This window comes from Beta vulgaris, chromosome 3 (assembly GCF_026745355.1).
Source record: "Beta vulgaris subsp. vulgaris cultivar EL10 chromosome 3, EL10.2, whole genome shotgun sequence".
Lineage (NCBI taxonomy): Eukaryota > Viridiplantae > Streptophyta > Magnoliopsida > Caryophyllales > Amaranthaceae > Beta > Beta vulgaris.
Genome location: NC_079204.1, coordinates 29,853,081 through 29,869,889, shown reverse-complemented (window position 1 = coordinate 29,869,889; position 16,809 = coordinate 29,853,081). Strand labels below are relative to the sequence as shown.

Genomic DNA, 16,809 nt, shown 5'->3' with positions numbered 1-16,809 from the left:
TAAACATAGAAAATCATTTCTTGAAGAAAGTCTTATTATCAACATTCAACAAGTAACTAAATAAGCAAATCAACCTTACATATTTATACTGTATAATAAGAACTTTAATGGTGTCCATATAAACCAAACAACTTATTCTTAGCATTATACGTCTCAACTTTCCTCGAGTTCCCAAAATTATAAATGATTAAGGACAATTAGGGGTAAGGAAGTAGAACCATACTCCACTATCATAAGAGACCATTGATCTCACAAATTTGGCAGTTATGTGTTAGTGCCACGAGTCCACTTACAGCTTTACCATTAGTATGGTATTGTTCGTTTTGGACCAAGTTTGGATGGATTTATTTTTGGGCTCCTTTTCAAAAGGACTCATACTAATGTAGTTGGTGAACTATTAGAAACTAGGTAACTCCTTATTTCTCCAATGTGCGAGTTGAGATTTATACCCAACGCTATGTAGGCTTAGACTTCATTTTACAGAGAGATTGACATACATGCTTAGTTATTACTTCCTCTGCTCCATAAAAAATGCAACATTTGATTGTTGACGGTGTCCAATGCACTACTTTGACTATTATTCTCTTTGATTACGTGTTCGTACAAATTATTAAAAACTACATATTTAAAAAGTAGACAATGAGACCAATCTAAGAAGATCACACATGATTATGCTATTTATTAGGATGTAGTGGTGGGTATTCGTAGTCAATGTTTGTAAAATTTAACTCTAAAAATATAAGTGTTACATTTTTTATGAAGCCGAGGAATATGATGGAAACTCCTCTAGTAAAGATCTTTTTTTGCTTACTAAAATTCCTATTTTAATTACTGATATAAATTCCAATTGAGCAGCTCAATTAGGACATATATCTAATTGTCATTATGTATGTCACGTGCTATATGTCAATATGAAAACTTACGTGATAACTCATTGGTTAAGGTCTTCCTCCCAATTCTAGAAAATTTTGGAATTCATTCTCTCTCGCTAAATTGGAATTCCCTTTACTCTTTCAATGTTTGAATATTTGTCCTTATTGTAATTAGCTTTTTAATGTACCAAACATTGATACAAGTACTTATCTACATTTTGTTAATATTTTATTAATATGGAGCGTTTCTTCATTAAAACTTTAAAGTACAAACTGGCCGGGTATCACAAATGTATACATATTTTCATCAAGTACATGATACATCATGTGCTTTTGCAGCTCACGAGCCTTTTTCCATCTCTGCAAAAATCTTATAACCTATGAAATCCTTGATTCCCTTATTTGGTTGATACTTGGTGTAAACAATTGATGAAGAGAATAATAGGCTAAGCTTGCGTCATCTTCCTCTGGCCTTCAAAAATAGTTAAGAGTCAGCTCCTTGATATCACTATTTTCTTCATATTAGTACTAATATTATATTATTCCATAAAGTAGTCTTTTAGGAAAGACATGGACATTGAAGCTTACACAAGCACCTAAAAGCAGCCATCCACTAGCTCTCTTTTTGACTATTACATTGATGCACCTTTTTCCTTCTCCCTCCTGGCCTCATGGCTCATGCTTTTTGTTTCACAAAGCTCAGGACACAAATTTTAGCAAGGAGAAAAAAAAGGATGTCATATTCGCCACAATTTTCAATGGATATCTAATAGTTTAATATATAGAATTTACGCAATTTGAGGAAATACACACTTGAAGTGTTACTCTCAATCAGAGATATATTTCAAATGTCTATATCCGCCACTCAGAAGTTGTAAAGTGGGGAGGAGTGTGGAAACTCGGATGTGTGTGATAATGCATATAACTGATATAAGCTAGTAAGCTACATGACTATTGACTGTGTATGGGAGCTTTCCAAGTTCCATACTAGTATGTTAGACAGCCAAACACCGTCATGGTCAAACCATCAAGAGGTTAGGTGCAGATCTAGAATGGAAATCTTTATGATACCGGTATTATAGGAATACAGGTCACTATCATGTGTCTTATCAATATTCTTCATTTGGGCCATCTGTAACGAGCCTAGGCCTCATCTCTTTCGTTTATTGATTTGTTAAGGGGTATAAAACAAGTTTTCCGTCATAAGTGAAAATTATAATGGCATATGGGCCTGAAGATAAGTATCAAGGAAACGATAAGTGTTAATTGAGCCAATAGAAGAAGTGTCATATCCTCTTTAGGACACTCCTGTCCACTATAAGTACAACATGATTTGAGTCATTAAGGTACGTTCAGTCATTATTATATTGTATTTGAGAGCTATTGATATTTCCTTTACTCGCTTAGGCGTGAGATGGGGTCCCTAGGATCAACCCCTAAGGTTACTTTATGTGTTTTATATTGCAGGTTTCAGACCGACTTACTGGCATGAAGATATCGGTTCACCCCATAGTAGTTATTCCATACCAGAATAATGACCCTATTGATATATTTAGGTTATGTTTGGTTGGATATAAAATAATTACAATGTAAACTGATTTTTCATGTAAAATATTTTACAAAGCTAATATTCTTTTGTTTGGTTCAATGTAAAAAAAAAAAGTTATGACAAAAAGAAAAATAGAAGGGGAAGGAATAGGATGGATAAGAGGAGAGTAAAAGATTGCTAAGGACGAGAGTAAAAGATTGCTAAGGAGGAGAGAGGAAAATATGTTTTCCCTTCTATTTGAAAGGAAAATAATTTTCACCTATACAAGGATTTTTTTCCCTTGATGCAAAACTTGTTTTACACCCATTAACAAATCAATAAACGAAAAATAAGAAAAAAAGAAAAACTCATCTTCTTATAAAATATTTCACACCCTATTAAACGAATCCTTAATAACAATCATATACCAACCCTCAGCCATTAACTAAGGGCACGTACAGCATTATTGTAGTTTTCTGTTTTTTGGTTTTTTCATTTTCAAATTCATATGATTTATGTCCTATAATGAATAAAAAATTAGTCAAATTTATTGGGAACATGATGTTTTCGAAAACTGACAAGTAAAAAGTGAAAATCACTTTTTCTAGCTTCCTTTTTTGGGGTTTTTAGTTTTCAAAAAAACTGAAAACTGAAAACAAAAAACGATAACGAACAGGCCCTAAATGGCTCGTTTGCTTTGCAATAATAAAGAGTGGTATGATCATGATGATAGATAAAACTTAATTCTATGTGGCATATGTTGTGTACGGAAGTCACGTGCATCTACATAATTTTTTAATCAGAAGTTTTAATTTGAAATAGGGTAGGTCAATAGTAGAAATTTGACTTTATGGCCAGAATCTAACGGTAAAGTAGATATTTTAGTAAAAATATACACAAAAAAGGGTTTTTTCTCACTAAATACATTTTTGGAAAATTCTCGATGGTGACCCAAAACTATGGTTTTTTCTCTTTCGTAACCAAACTTAATTTTAGTTCTCAGTGGTAACCCCATTTTATGGTTATCCTTGAGAAAGTGGTATTAATAGTCATTTGTTGTTATGAATAGTTGGTGAAAGAGTTGTTTATAAACTAATTAAGGTTCTTTAGAATAGAATGACATAAGTACCCTTAGAATAAACTGATTTTCCCTTTTCTCTCATTGTAAACCTATTTAATTCTCGTATTTAGAAAGAGACGAATGAGATAAAAAAATTCCCTCTCCCTTGAAAGACATGAGTATTCTCCCTCCTAGAACAGGCGCTTTCTCCCTCTTTCCGAGGAAGATCTTCAGCCATTATGGCCGATGATCTAGTGATTCGATGATTCAACGTAAAATTGGAAGATGAGGATTTCGAAGTTATGGATCTTTGTGACACAAAATTGAACGATACTAGTGACAGGGTTTCGCTCATGGTGGCGGGGCGATTATTGACAGATAAACCTTTTAATATTAAAGCATTCAAACAAACCATGATGTAATCATGGGGATTAAAACAGATTATCGTCATTAAGGTAATTGGTGTACATCTTTTTGTTGTACAATTTTTTCATTGGAAAGACAAAGAGAAAGTTCTCACGAGAGGACCATGGTGCTTCGAGCAGAAACTTCTCATCCTTGATGAAATATCGGGCATTGAACAACTGTCCGAAGTTCCATTGATTCAATTTCCCTTTTGGTTACGAATTAAAAATTTACTGTAGAATAAATGATGACGTCAATGCTATTTGTTCTTCTATAGGGCTAGTTTTTGAATTGGAAGAAGATGACTTAGGATTGGAATCATATCGTCGAGCTAAAGTTTTATTAGTTATAACAAAATCAATTGGACATACTCAACGCATAAAAGGGAAGGATGGACGAGAAATAAGGGTTTCTTTTCAATATGAAAGACACCCTTCTTTTGTTTCTTGTGTGGTGTAATCGGTCATAGTGAGAAGGATTGTTTGATGACAGTTGTGGAGGAACATGAGGTAAGCATGGGGTGGGGTTCAGGGCTGAAAGCATCACCTAAAGCATCTTGAATTTCATAAAAATTGGGGATAATATAATCCTTATTTAAGGGCCAGCCTATCCAACTGACTAGCTGCAAGGCCTTATTTCGTGACAAAGAAGGATGTGAGCGACTCGAAGTCTACACACGCAAGATGAAGAGAGTAGTAGCAGGGGATCGAAGGAAAGGTGCTGTAAGTGAGGGTGGAGGTAATCCCTAATGTTAATAGAGTTCTTGAAGTAGGGGCTTGGCAGCAACTTAAATTGACGGATGAAGCTAATTTGGGGATAGAGGGGCTTGAATAACGTGGCTGAACAGAAGAATGTAGGGGATGATGGTAGGGGTGGGGAGGTAGATTGTAGCGTGGATATGGAGCATGATGGCGACCCGGAGAGTGAGGAAAATTTTGAGCAGGTGGGTGATGTGTGAGGGGGTTCGACTCATCAAGCCACTAGAATGTGGAAGAAAATGGCTTGTGAAATTGACAAATAAATAAAGGAAATGCAAAAGTCGAACCACGTCATCTACTCTGAAACGGAGGAAAAACTATTTCTCTCTACATGAGAAACCCAACGATAGTAAAGAAACATCACCTATATTCTTGCTTCTAATAGTTGATGGCCCCACAATCCTTTAATTACAATATAAAAATATCTACTGTCAAATACAACCAATAAAATAAAGAAGCCAAATAAAGCTCTTAAAATTATATGCTAGTCAAGTGCTATCGAATATCGATTAATATAAAATAAAAGAAACATAAGTCTAATGATGTAAAATTTAGAAAGTGTCCTATGGTGATCATAATAAATATGACAATGGAAATCTCAAGGTCCGAGATGATTTTAAGTTTAGAATGGGGCCATGTCATTTTAAACAATAAGTTCCGATGATCATATTTATTAATGATCACTAAAGAATGATAAAAGTTAGCCGCGAAAATAGGTATGCTACGTTTGATTCTTGTCCAGGATTACGTTTCACCTCTCATTGCATTTATCCATTGCAAATGGAGAATCAGGAAAATGATAAGAATATAATTTTGAAGGGGAATAAAGAAACCTAATTTGAAAGACCCTATCCAAGCCAAGAAGCTAGTTTCAAATGTGTTCAGTGGCGGACCTACATTCGGTCTTAGTTGGTCAGGTGACCAACCATTAATTTGGAAAAAAAAAATTAAAATTCACAATCAATAACGTGGGTTTTTTCTCCCGTAAACCCTAAGTCTTTCTCTCTCTCCTATGATGAGTCTCGCTCTCGCCACATGCCCACAATTAGACCCATAACGCAACACTACAAGCCGCTAGTTAGTCCGTTGCCGCCTCGCCGCCAGCCAAGCCAGCCAAGCCAGCAGCCGCTCAATTTCTGAAAGTGTGGAAGATTTCTTTATTCAGTGCGGATGTTTAACAGTTCAAACCCTAACCACTAGCCAGTGTCGCTCAGCACCTCGACGACTGCCATGAGTCCACAACTCAAATTTCTCCCTAGTCGGCAACGTCAACCTCCAACCTCCACATATTCTTTTGGAGTTGTTTTACTTTCAGGGTTTTGTTTTTCATTTTGTAATTTTTATTTTTTGCTAAAATTATGATTTAATTCCATCATTTGGATATTTGAAATTGCCAAAATTATGATTTAACGGATAATATATTATTTTAATACTCATACGAAGTAATTATGATCTAAAAAAGTGACCTTAGGGTTTTGTATTGTGATGTATGATGTACAATTGGTGGTTATGTTTTCTCTATACTATGTGGTTGTAATATTAATATTTATTGCTTTTGAAAACTTTTATGATTTTTTTAATGTATTGGTCATTAATTGTATTCGGTTATGCGTTAGTGTGATAAGCCATTTTCAAATTCCTAGATCCGTCAGTGGGTGTGTTCTCTTTAGTTAAAATAAAAAATAAATTCCAATAAGTTTCAACATATTCTCATATATAATAAAATAAGCTCCACTAACTTTACCTTGAGCATGGTACACCCAAATCTACATTTTTGCTCATTTAAATCATCTAAATGAGCACAATATACAAAAAAAAAAAAAAAAAAAAAAAAGATTTCAAATAAGTAAAGGAGCAAAAAATTAGTCTCGAATGTATGATGAATAAACTCTTGCACAGGTTCATAAATTTACTTGAGATCAAGCAAAATTCACGTGACGAAAACGTAAGAGTGGTGGAATTTCAACTACATGGTACCCGGCTTGTACAATCAACCACTTGCCTAAAAAAAGGTAAAATAGTTTTAGAGAAGTTCAGTATTCACATAACATGCTAAGATGACATTACAAGGCATGAAAATCCCTCCTTGCACAAATATAGCCATAGATTATTGCATCAACAATTTCCGAAGGGAAAAGAAATGTTTACAAAAGAGCTAAATCTATACAAATATATTAAAAGATATGCTTCTCAAAGTTTATATGCCACATAGAACATTCACTTGTGCACTAAAATTTTGCCACATGCAATTAACCAACAACAGACAATCTAATTAGGATTTTTGGAAAAAATATGTTGATATCTTGAATCAAACCCTTAGGCTCCGTTTGGTAGGGCGTAAAATATTTTCAGTGTAAAATGATTTTCATGGAAAACAATTTACAATGAAAAACACAATTCCAAAATTAGTTTTCCGTTGTTTGGTTCGATGTAAAAAAAATGATGAAATGAAAGGAAAATGAAAGGGAAAGTAAGGAGGTAGTGAGAGGAGTGTACAAGAGAGAGAAGGAAAATAGTTTTCCCTTCATTTTGAAAGAAAAATGGTTTTCCATCCTTGGGAGAGTAATTTTACCCCAAGGGAAAATGATTTTACACTCTTTTGCCAACCAAACAATGTAAAACTGAAAATAGAGGAAAACAGTTTTCCGGGAAAACGTTTTACGCCCTACCAAACGGAGCCTTAACCTCTTGGTAAAAATTACTATACATTTACCATCTTAACTAATATGTTTTATTGATTCTTATATCGACAAAATACCTTATATATCTTGTAAAACATTTTTGTAAAGTTGCAGCCATCCCCTCATCTAACCGTGAAATTGGACTATGTCTTTAGAGTGTTAACTTTTCATACAATTCACATACCATTAAAATAATAATAAATGTATTGTATAAAATTTGATTTCATAATTTCGAACGCATATACTAAAGTTTTAATTGTAAAATCAAATAATATTTAGTGTAATTATTTGAAAATAAAAATATTAATAAATTAAAAATATAAATATCAAAACATAAGTCATGAATTCCCTTCCAGTTGTCCTCAAATCATGTTTTGAACAGTTAAACCCACTAACAGCATCCTAAGCAATTAAGCTAGGACTGTCGTACATGGCCAGATTAATCAATGATTTCATTTATCATTGTTAACTTCTGTTTGTTTCAACTTTGCTTTACCAATATAATTTATTACAAAACCAGTTAAGTCAAACATCGACCCAATATTGTAAAATAAGATTGCAACTCAAGTAGGATGCAACTTAGTCTGATTGCTGCATTATGACTGGTTAAAACTTGAAAATGATGACAAGAATCTTTTCCTGAGAAATCGATGTTAGACACATGTCAAGTTGCTCATGACGCATAATATTTCAGGTATACCTGATTAACTTGTGGCGTTTTGAGCACACACGAGGAGTAATGCTATTAAATCCACAATATTGTTTATCTATACTAATACAGTATACTAAAAGGTGTTATATTTCATTATCTTGTAACCTAAAATGAATTGAGATAAATATTGAACATGAACCTGAATATGATGAAATTTGAACTCAAAACCTTATAACAAGAAATATACGATCTTTACCATAAAAAAGAAATAGGTTGAAATGAATCATAAGCACGAAATATTTTATTCATCACGAAATAGTACATAAATTAAAATGTCGCCTACAAATATAACTCTCTCTTCTCCTTTGTTTTATCACATTTCTTTCTTTTCTTTTTCACTTATCACTTTATTTGTGTCTCTTAAAAATACTTCTCTTTCATTTTCTTGTATTTATATCTTATTGACATGATTAACATCTCGTGTATTGCATGTAACCCACAAACTAGTTTACATGGACAACAATATGTTAATCAACTAGGTAATATAAAAGCCAAAATTATGTAAAGCATTTAAGATAGTGACAGCAGCAACTAGCACTACAGAACAGTATCCTATAGCTCCCTCAAACTTGGCACAGTAAAACAGGATATAAATTCAATCCTTTTACTAAACGCAGCTGACCAAATAAAACTGGGTCCATCAGAAATATGTACCTCAAATTGATTACAAGTCCTATCCATGCATCATAATATCATTTATAATTGTATATCACAGTATGGAAGCATGTCAGCAAGCGAGCAATGCTTAAGAATGAAGAAAAATTGGATGATGTAATAGTCCATGTAGACAAAAGAGGGATGAATCACAACACACTTTAAAATAATGGGTGTTTCACACAGCATTACAAGAAAGCATATTAACACGGCCAATATAGGTAGCTTTATGGCATTTATGCAAAGCTTTTCTTTCAGTGATTGCATTAGCCATTAGGTACTTGTATAATTATTGAAACACTATCCTAATGATGATGTCATAGTGTCCATGAAGTAGGGAAAATCCAGAAAACAAACTTTCAAGTAAGGATAAGAGCTTGGCTTTTCTCAAGGTAACCAACTTTGGTGATTTTCAACTTTGTGTTCTATCACCCTCCTAAGTTATCTGATTTAATAACTTCAGTTCGCCTTTATCTGAATGTACCCTAACTTGGTTGTAGTGGATTGAAGTCATTAGCCTTTGTTTAAATTGATGAACCTCATTAGATATCGTACGTGTGTCTCTAAGGTGAAAAGGACAAGGCCTTAATTATTAGAATTACTGCTCCATAGATAAAAATTAAAAGCTTGTGCTCTGGAAAAAGAAAATGCTGAACTTCCCCAAGAAACAAACATCAGTCCTATAAATAACAAAGAAAAAAGATGCACAATAGGAGCGTATATAAATAACAAAGAAACAAACATCATTACTATAAATAACAAAGAAACAAACATCATTACTATAAATAACAAAGAAACAAGCCTAATTCATCCATGTGGACTAAAAAGAACAACTTCAGGAGAGACGAACCAAGAGAAAAGGAAACACCAATACACCTAGCTCAAGCGCTGCAACGACACATTTGCGTAACTTGAGGCCACCCAAAGGAAACTTCAGCAAACAACTATATTACATACAGTAACGCTTCCAAATCTAACTAAAGATAACAATTCCACAAAGCATGGAAAAAAAAACAAACAACCTAACTAAAACACCCCTATCTACATACAAAAGAGAGCACTACTTAGAATTCCTCCCTCCATCTCTCAATACATTAATTGACTCACTCTCCTTTTAGGTTTGTCTCAAAATAATATGGACATTTCCTTATAAAGGTTAGGTCCACCAAATAAGTTAAGATTAAAGAATAAAAAGAACTTGCATCAATCCTTACTCATTACCCTTGCTACCTGCTAAAATGACCCAAATACTCGTTCCTTAATATATATGTCAAACCAGATGTGTAAAATATTTATTCTACCTAGCAGAGTAGCTCTGCCAGAGAAGGGTACCTCAGATAACAAAGGCGACAGCCTGAGGATTGAATTGCAGCTTCAAAACACTAGACAATATAGACCAACAGAAGTATAGCAACAAAGAAATAAGGTTGACAATGCATCCAATCCTTTTGGATCCTTTATTCTTCTCAACCATTGCAATCTTAAAACCGAACTCATGACCACAAAAAAGATTGCCACTTTTGTGTTTTTGTCTCCCAAATGACTGGCAGACTTTATTTGCAGAAAACATCATAGGACTATCTCCCAAAGCTGGAACAGTACAAAAATTATATCTTAAAAAATGACAATAATATCCATAATCCCTATCCTCACATAGGAAAGAATGTCCACTGCTGGTAAAAGAATACCAATGGAGCCTCAGGACTAGTAAAAATTTGTAGTGAACCGACCTGGTAAATCTCAATAACTCAAGAGCCTTGCTAAGATGATATGAAGGTCCAAAAGAAACTGTTGGAAATTATTTTTGAAAACAGGAGGAAAGTTATTAAACTCCATTGCATGTTACTCTAAAACTACTTCTCAGTTCTGGCTTTGATAAAAGTCACTCAACAATAACATAGTGGTGCACTTCTATTTATCAGTAAGAATCCAACAAGTAAGTGTTCTAATCTAGTCAACTCCAACTGTTGAACAATCTAAGTATAATGCAAACTCATATAAGCTGTTAATCAGGAATTCAAATATTAATGAAGGGTAAATATGGGCAGCCATCTGTTTCAAGAGCATAGGCTAATCTAGCAATTATCTAGCAACAAGCTCCAAAAGAAGTTTGTAGCGAAGTGGCTATCTTTTGCAATTGAGACATTGTTCATCCATTTCATTTAAGCAAAGATCTTATATTCTAACCTCACTATATCACTTCACGTCTGTATGATATTGTGTATTTGTGTATCTCAAAGACATGAAGAAATGTGAAACACGGACCTAGCAAAATCGTTGCATACATTTACAGTTTTATACTTCAAATAATAGTGTTTTAACTTTACTTGTTGGAAAAGAGCTCATAAACTATAACTGCCAAAAACTTCTCCAGCAATCAGTATGAAAGGTCAGACACCAAAACCATTTTCATGCTTTGGCTAACAGAATCCCAAACTAATGTATTCATGTTCTAGGAATCCCATGGTACAATATCACAAATTCAGCTTTTCACCCTTCTGAAAAATGAACCAAACTGGGGAATAAGAACTTTTTGGTATCAGTACAGCGGGAGCAGAAACATAAGTTGTATTACGGTACACAGTTAGTAAGTTTACATGCAAAAAGCTTCTTGTTTCATTGAGCCTATTCCTCAAAACCAACTGTTCTAGCATACGTATTAGAATATTGTAGTTTTGAGTTGTTCTACTAGGTGTTAGCAAACAGATATCAGCATTCAGGAGTTAGTTGTCCAAACTCCAAAAGTTGTTTGGTAGTTCCAAATATATATATATATATATATATATATATATATATATATAGAAGATGATAATCATAAAAGCTAGTTTCAATAGCTTTTGCAAAACAAAACCATGAAAGCTAATTTTAATAACTTTTGCGTAACATCAAAACCTAGCAGTCACTGCTATATTGCAGAACACCAATGTTGTGTGTGGCTGTCAGCAGTTAATATTTGACCTAGTCAATATACTAAAAGCTACTCCACGGCTACTTCATATGCGCTGTTTATTAAACATGCCACATGGTTAGCTACTATCTTAGGCGTTAAAATGAAAAGTTACCCAAGCCCCATGGTTCTCCAGAAAGAGAATATTATAATAATTTTCCGTATGTCTCTAACCCCTACCTCTGTGACATCAGACATGAAATGAGTTTCGACACTTTCAAGTTAAGCGTTAAGCTATGTTCATTTAAAGATGAAGGATAAACTATGTCAAAGGCAATTCAAGAAGCGGGAACATTATGGTTATAGGGTTGTAGGATGCAGAATTACAAAGGACAGAAGAATATTTTTCTAAAAGAGAATATGATCTGGAAACTGGACAGACGGTGCTATTAGAATGTTTACTTCTACTAGGTAAACTGTTAGGATTTTTAACCAAACTCAGTTAAAACATCGCCTAGACGCCTTCTTCGCGTCATTGGACTACAATTGAAGCACCAGTATTTGTCTCACGAGTCACAAGCTCACAGGTAGAAATTAATACCAAACTTAAAGAACTCTTCTCTGTCTCAACTCCTAATAATAGCTTTATACCATAAATTGCCTGGTACACTATTTTGGCAATTGGTGTTCATTATGTGAAGCAAATTGGATGCCTACGGATTTCAATCTTACAAATGCATTGCTTTTTTTATTAATTTGCATGGCTAGTAGAGCTAAATGATCTAATGAAATGAAAATGAGTAAGCCCAGATGGCACAAAGGTGATGAAACATGGAGAAATGTGTCTTGAAAAAGCAATGTGCTTCCAAGATACATTGGAGGATGAGCATCTCAAGGTCTTGCACGAGATATTAACTAGACTTCCTAGTACGAGAGTTGCATATTTGATAGAGCATAAACTAGAGCTCAATGTTCCAATGGTAGAAGCTAGAACCTACTTATGTTCAACAAGTGTCTTTAGATATTCCAGCATGAAAACACAGCCTAATAATTGGTTTCATATTCTTGTCATTACCACAATCCTTTCCCACCTTGAAACTTACCATCACCACACAAGTTTAGTAAGATGTTACTTGAACTAGAATAGAGCACTATGTAGCATGCAATTTGTTGAAGTATACAGTTTTAGTCAATGTAGTTAGTTAGGTTGTTAGATGGAATTCTAGCTTTAGTTTTAATACTAATTGTAATTAGTATAAATAAGATAGGTTGTAATATTCTACTTACTTTTATCAAGATAATACGATGTAGTCTCTAATTTTCTCTCCTCTCATCCTTCTCTCACCTCTCTTCCTCTCTCTCCTGTTTCTTCAGTTCCTTTCTCTAAGCTCCATCAATGGAGTCAAATGTTAGATTTGTAACATGGTATCAGAGCGGGATACGAATCCTAGCTCACTAATTCCGCATTTTTTCTTCAATCAACAATTTCTAGGGTTCTTTTCTCCAATCTCAATTTTCTGGCGATTCATAACTCGATATTCTTCATTTCAAATCTCTCAATTTTGGTCGAATTTTCTATTGCATCTTCTTTTCTTTTTCATCTATAATCATCGTCTTTTCTTAAATTTTTCAGATTCGTGGTTGATTTCGGATTTTCATTGAAATTTTGAACTCATTTTCGGGCTCTGTTACCCGAACTCGGCAAATTTTGCCATATACCGGTGTCGGTACGACACGACACCGACACTGGTACGAAATACGTGTCGGATCCGGCAAAGTTCACTCGGAAACGGCGGCTCTAAACCCTAGATTCTCAAACCCTAGAGTTCGAAGGGGAGAAGAGAAGAAAAGAAGAAGAGGAGAAGAGGAAAAGGCGATAACTCACCTTGACTCGCCGACCGGAGCTTCAAACTCGCCGGCGAAACTTCGAACTCGCCGGTAAGTGTTTTGTCTCTTTAGTCTTCACTTCTCTTCCTTCTCTCTTCTCTTCTTCTCTCTCTGTGATCTTGTTCTTTTGTTCTGTCTCTTCATCTTTTCTTTTTCTTTTTCTTTTTCTTTTTCTTTTTGTCATAAAGTGCACGTGACTTGTCCTTTTCTTTTCTCTTTTCTTTTTTCTTTTTTCTTTTTTATTTTCTTTCTCTCCTTTCCTTCTTCCGTTCTACTTTCTTTTATTAAAATATTTTTTTTCTTCTTAACAATACCTGAATTTTATTAATATATTATAAATAGACAATTATAAAATATAAATTAGCTAATTATTTTCGCGTACCCGTACCCATGTCCAAATTTCAGACAGAGTCCCCGTGCCCTTTTTTTTGGAATTGCCGTACCCGACACTCGGATCCGTACCCATATCCGACACTCCTAGCCGAGTCCTAGTAACTATGTTTTCGGGCTTCTTGTACTCTTCTCAATTTGAGATTTTTGAGTTTGAATGTCAATTTGTTGCGAAATATCTTGGCGAAACAAGAAGAGAATTCTTGATTTATGAAATTCGCTGCTTGTGAATTCAGATTTGTTTGCTCTTTCTCATTCGATCAAAATCGATTTCTAGGGTTTCGAATTCTTGAATCAGTTTCTTGTTGAAGAATTCAATTCGTTGAATAACAATTGAAATACATGCTTGATTTTGTCATTTTTCTTCCATTGATTTCTATTCTACCTGAATTTCTGTAAACTGTAAATGTTTGATCACTTTACTCGCTCCCTTTGTTTGATATTCTTTTCTATCCTTGACAATCAAATTCTATTCTCAAAATCTTGCTTAACATTCAATTTCATCATCCTGCTTTTTTTTTTTGTAGCCCCTTTTGAGGTTGATGATCCTTAGTGATCTATTTTGACCCATAGTGGTCCTTTTTTTTCTCAAGACCCATAGTTGGTCAAACTTCCCCATAGAGGCATGTTTTGTGACCCGTAGTTGGTCAATTTCGTCCATAGAGGCTTCTTTCTAAGACCCATAGATGGTCATTTTGCCCATAGTGGTTTGTTTCCCATAGTGACTTGTTGCCCATAGAGGCTTATTTTGTTCCCATAGAGGCCTTTGTTGTGATCCATAGTGATCTTTTGTGACCAGGTCTTCCTTGATGATCTATTGTGATCTTGTTTTGACCCAGTAGATGGTCATTTTGACACACATAGTTGTGGTTCTTTCAAGACCCAAGTGGTCGTTTTCACTCTCATTTTTCATTTTCTTTCTTCTGTTGTCTTCCTATTTCATCTTGGAGTTGTGGGCTTATGGCATATGGTTGTTGTACTGGTTCTCTTGATTGTTGGATTTTGGAGGATAGGTACTTGGATTTTTGAAGTGGTGCTTGATGTTTGTTTGAGGTACTTTCGCACAAGCATGAGTGTTGATTGGTTGTTCCAATTTCTACTTCTGTGGATAGGTTGTAATGTTGGCTTTGGGCACCCTGTTGTTCAACAATAAACATGGTTCCTACCTCATGGTGGATCAGCTACTACACATCCATTTATAACCCATTACCCATCACAATGAAGTGAATGAACTGAATATGACACTCTGAGTTTGGTTGTTGTTGCTACACTAGTTATGTAATGTTCAAGTTTGAAGGGGGTTCTTCTACTTCTTCACAGCTTGGCATGTCTCCAAGTCTTTCCATGCTTGAGTAGCGCATCTTCGACATCTCGAGTTGGCATGTTAGAGCATCGTTGATTGGTAGATCTGAGTTCACATCGCATTGTATGATCTAATACTTCCCACTTCAAACTGGAAGTACTTTTCACAATTTCCAGTTTGAGGGGGGGGGGGGGGTGTTGAAGTATACAGTTTTAGTCATTGTAGTTAGTTAGGTTGTTAGATGGAATTCTAGCTTTAGTTTGATTACTAATTGTAATTAGTATAAATAAGATAGGTTGTAATATTCTACTTACTTTTATCACGATAATAGAATGTAGTCTCTAATTTTCTCTCCTCTCATCCTTCTCTCGCCTCTCTTCCTCTCTCTACTGTTTCTCCATTTCCTTTATCTAAGCTCCATCAATGGAGTCAAATGTTAGATTTGTTACACAATTATCGCAGCACTTCAGTGAGTTTTGACATTAACATGTCAAGTCACACTAAAAGCAAGTGATTCTTCCTCAGTCTCATCCCACGCAGGCCATAAGTATCTTCTACACTCTTGGGCAGGCTGTTCGGTGCCAACAAAACTCAAGTACACCTTTCGAGATAAAGACAAGTAACCCCCCGCTCCCACAAACACACGCAAATGCACACGCACACCACCGCCACTTATAGGCTAATACTAGAACAATGAATTCTATGATCTATCAGCTAAGCGTGCTCAATCATCTAGTCCAGATTTTTTCTAAGAACACAAGCTAGCTCGATACACATGTCATTCAATTCTACTACTAAATATTTACAACAATCGTCGCTGTAAACTATATGCATTGCGAAATCCATGGACCAGAGCATAACAAAAATGCAGTCACAAAGGTATATGTGGAATCCAAAAATGTCAATTATTCAAAACCCTCAAATTATGAAAAGCTATCTTCCACAATCCGGTTTCCCGTTCTATGATTCGCTGATTTCTATACGAAGTATCTGTATAGATAAAATAAAAATAATGTACGAAAATTAAGGAATTTATGAGGAAGCACATACCTAAATTAGTTACGTCGAAGGACGAGTTGAAGACGAATGAGGGCCAATGGTTTTGTGCAATTTGTATACTTCGATGGCCGATACCAATCATGGCGAAACTACGCAAGAAGTTGCTGGAGTTTGAGCGGCAAAAGCTTTCGCACTTTGTTTATATAGATGACAAACAAGGAGGGGAATATAGCGGAAGTAGAGAACTCAGAAATGCCTATATTCTTGTCGGGGGGCAATCCTAAGATGGCTAAATGGTGCAGGATAGTGCGCACGAGTCCACTCATTGTACACCCGGGTGTACCATGTACCATGCTCATGATACACCCAGGGGTATTTCGTAGATAATTGCAAGTTAAGGGGTACGCTAGTAATTTTGGGGCAATAATTGTTCTTTCTCCCTCTTCCTTCCAAAGCTTAGAAATAGAAAAAAGGAGGAACCAACACAATCTTACGGATCATTCATGGCGGATTCAACTCAAACATCTGAATCAGAGTTGCAAATTCTTTTAATAGAAGCAATAAATTGTATTAACGATGATTCAGAAGCTAATTTCGCTCATTTTTGCAAATCAACAATGGCGGATTCAACTCATTCGTGCGAATCATTAATGGCGGAATCAATTCAAACATG

General features: G+C 34.9%; 1 long non-coding RNA gene across 2 annotated transcripts; it reads right to left on the bottom strand.

Annotated features, from left to right (window-relative positions):
• Window positions 1-651: 651 nt before the first annotated feature.
• Window positions 652-16,429, bottom strand: LOC125494037 (uncharacterized). Of its 2 annotated transcripts, none has more exons than XR_007270424.2 (3): window positions 16,188-16,429; window positions 1,461-6,625; window positions 652-1,344 (listed from the first exon to the last, which is right to left on the bottom strand). It is a non-coding gene; the product is annotated as an uncharacterized LOC125494037 (long non-coding RNA). The 2 variants fall into 2 exon arrangements; XR_007270425.2 differs by having other exon boundaries at window positions 652-1,339.
• Between the last annotated feature and the right edge of the window lie 380 nt (window positions 16,430-16,809).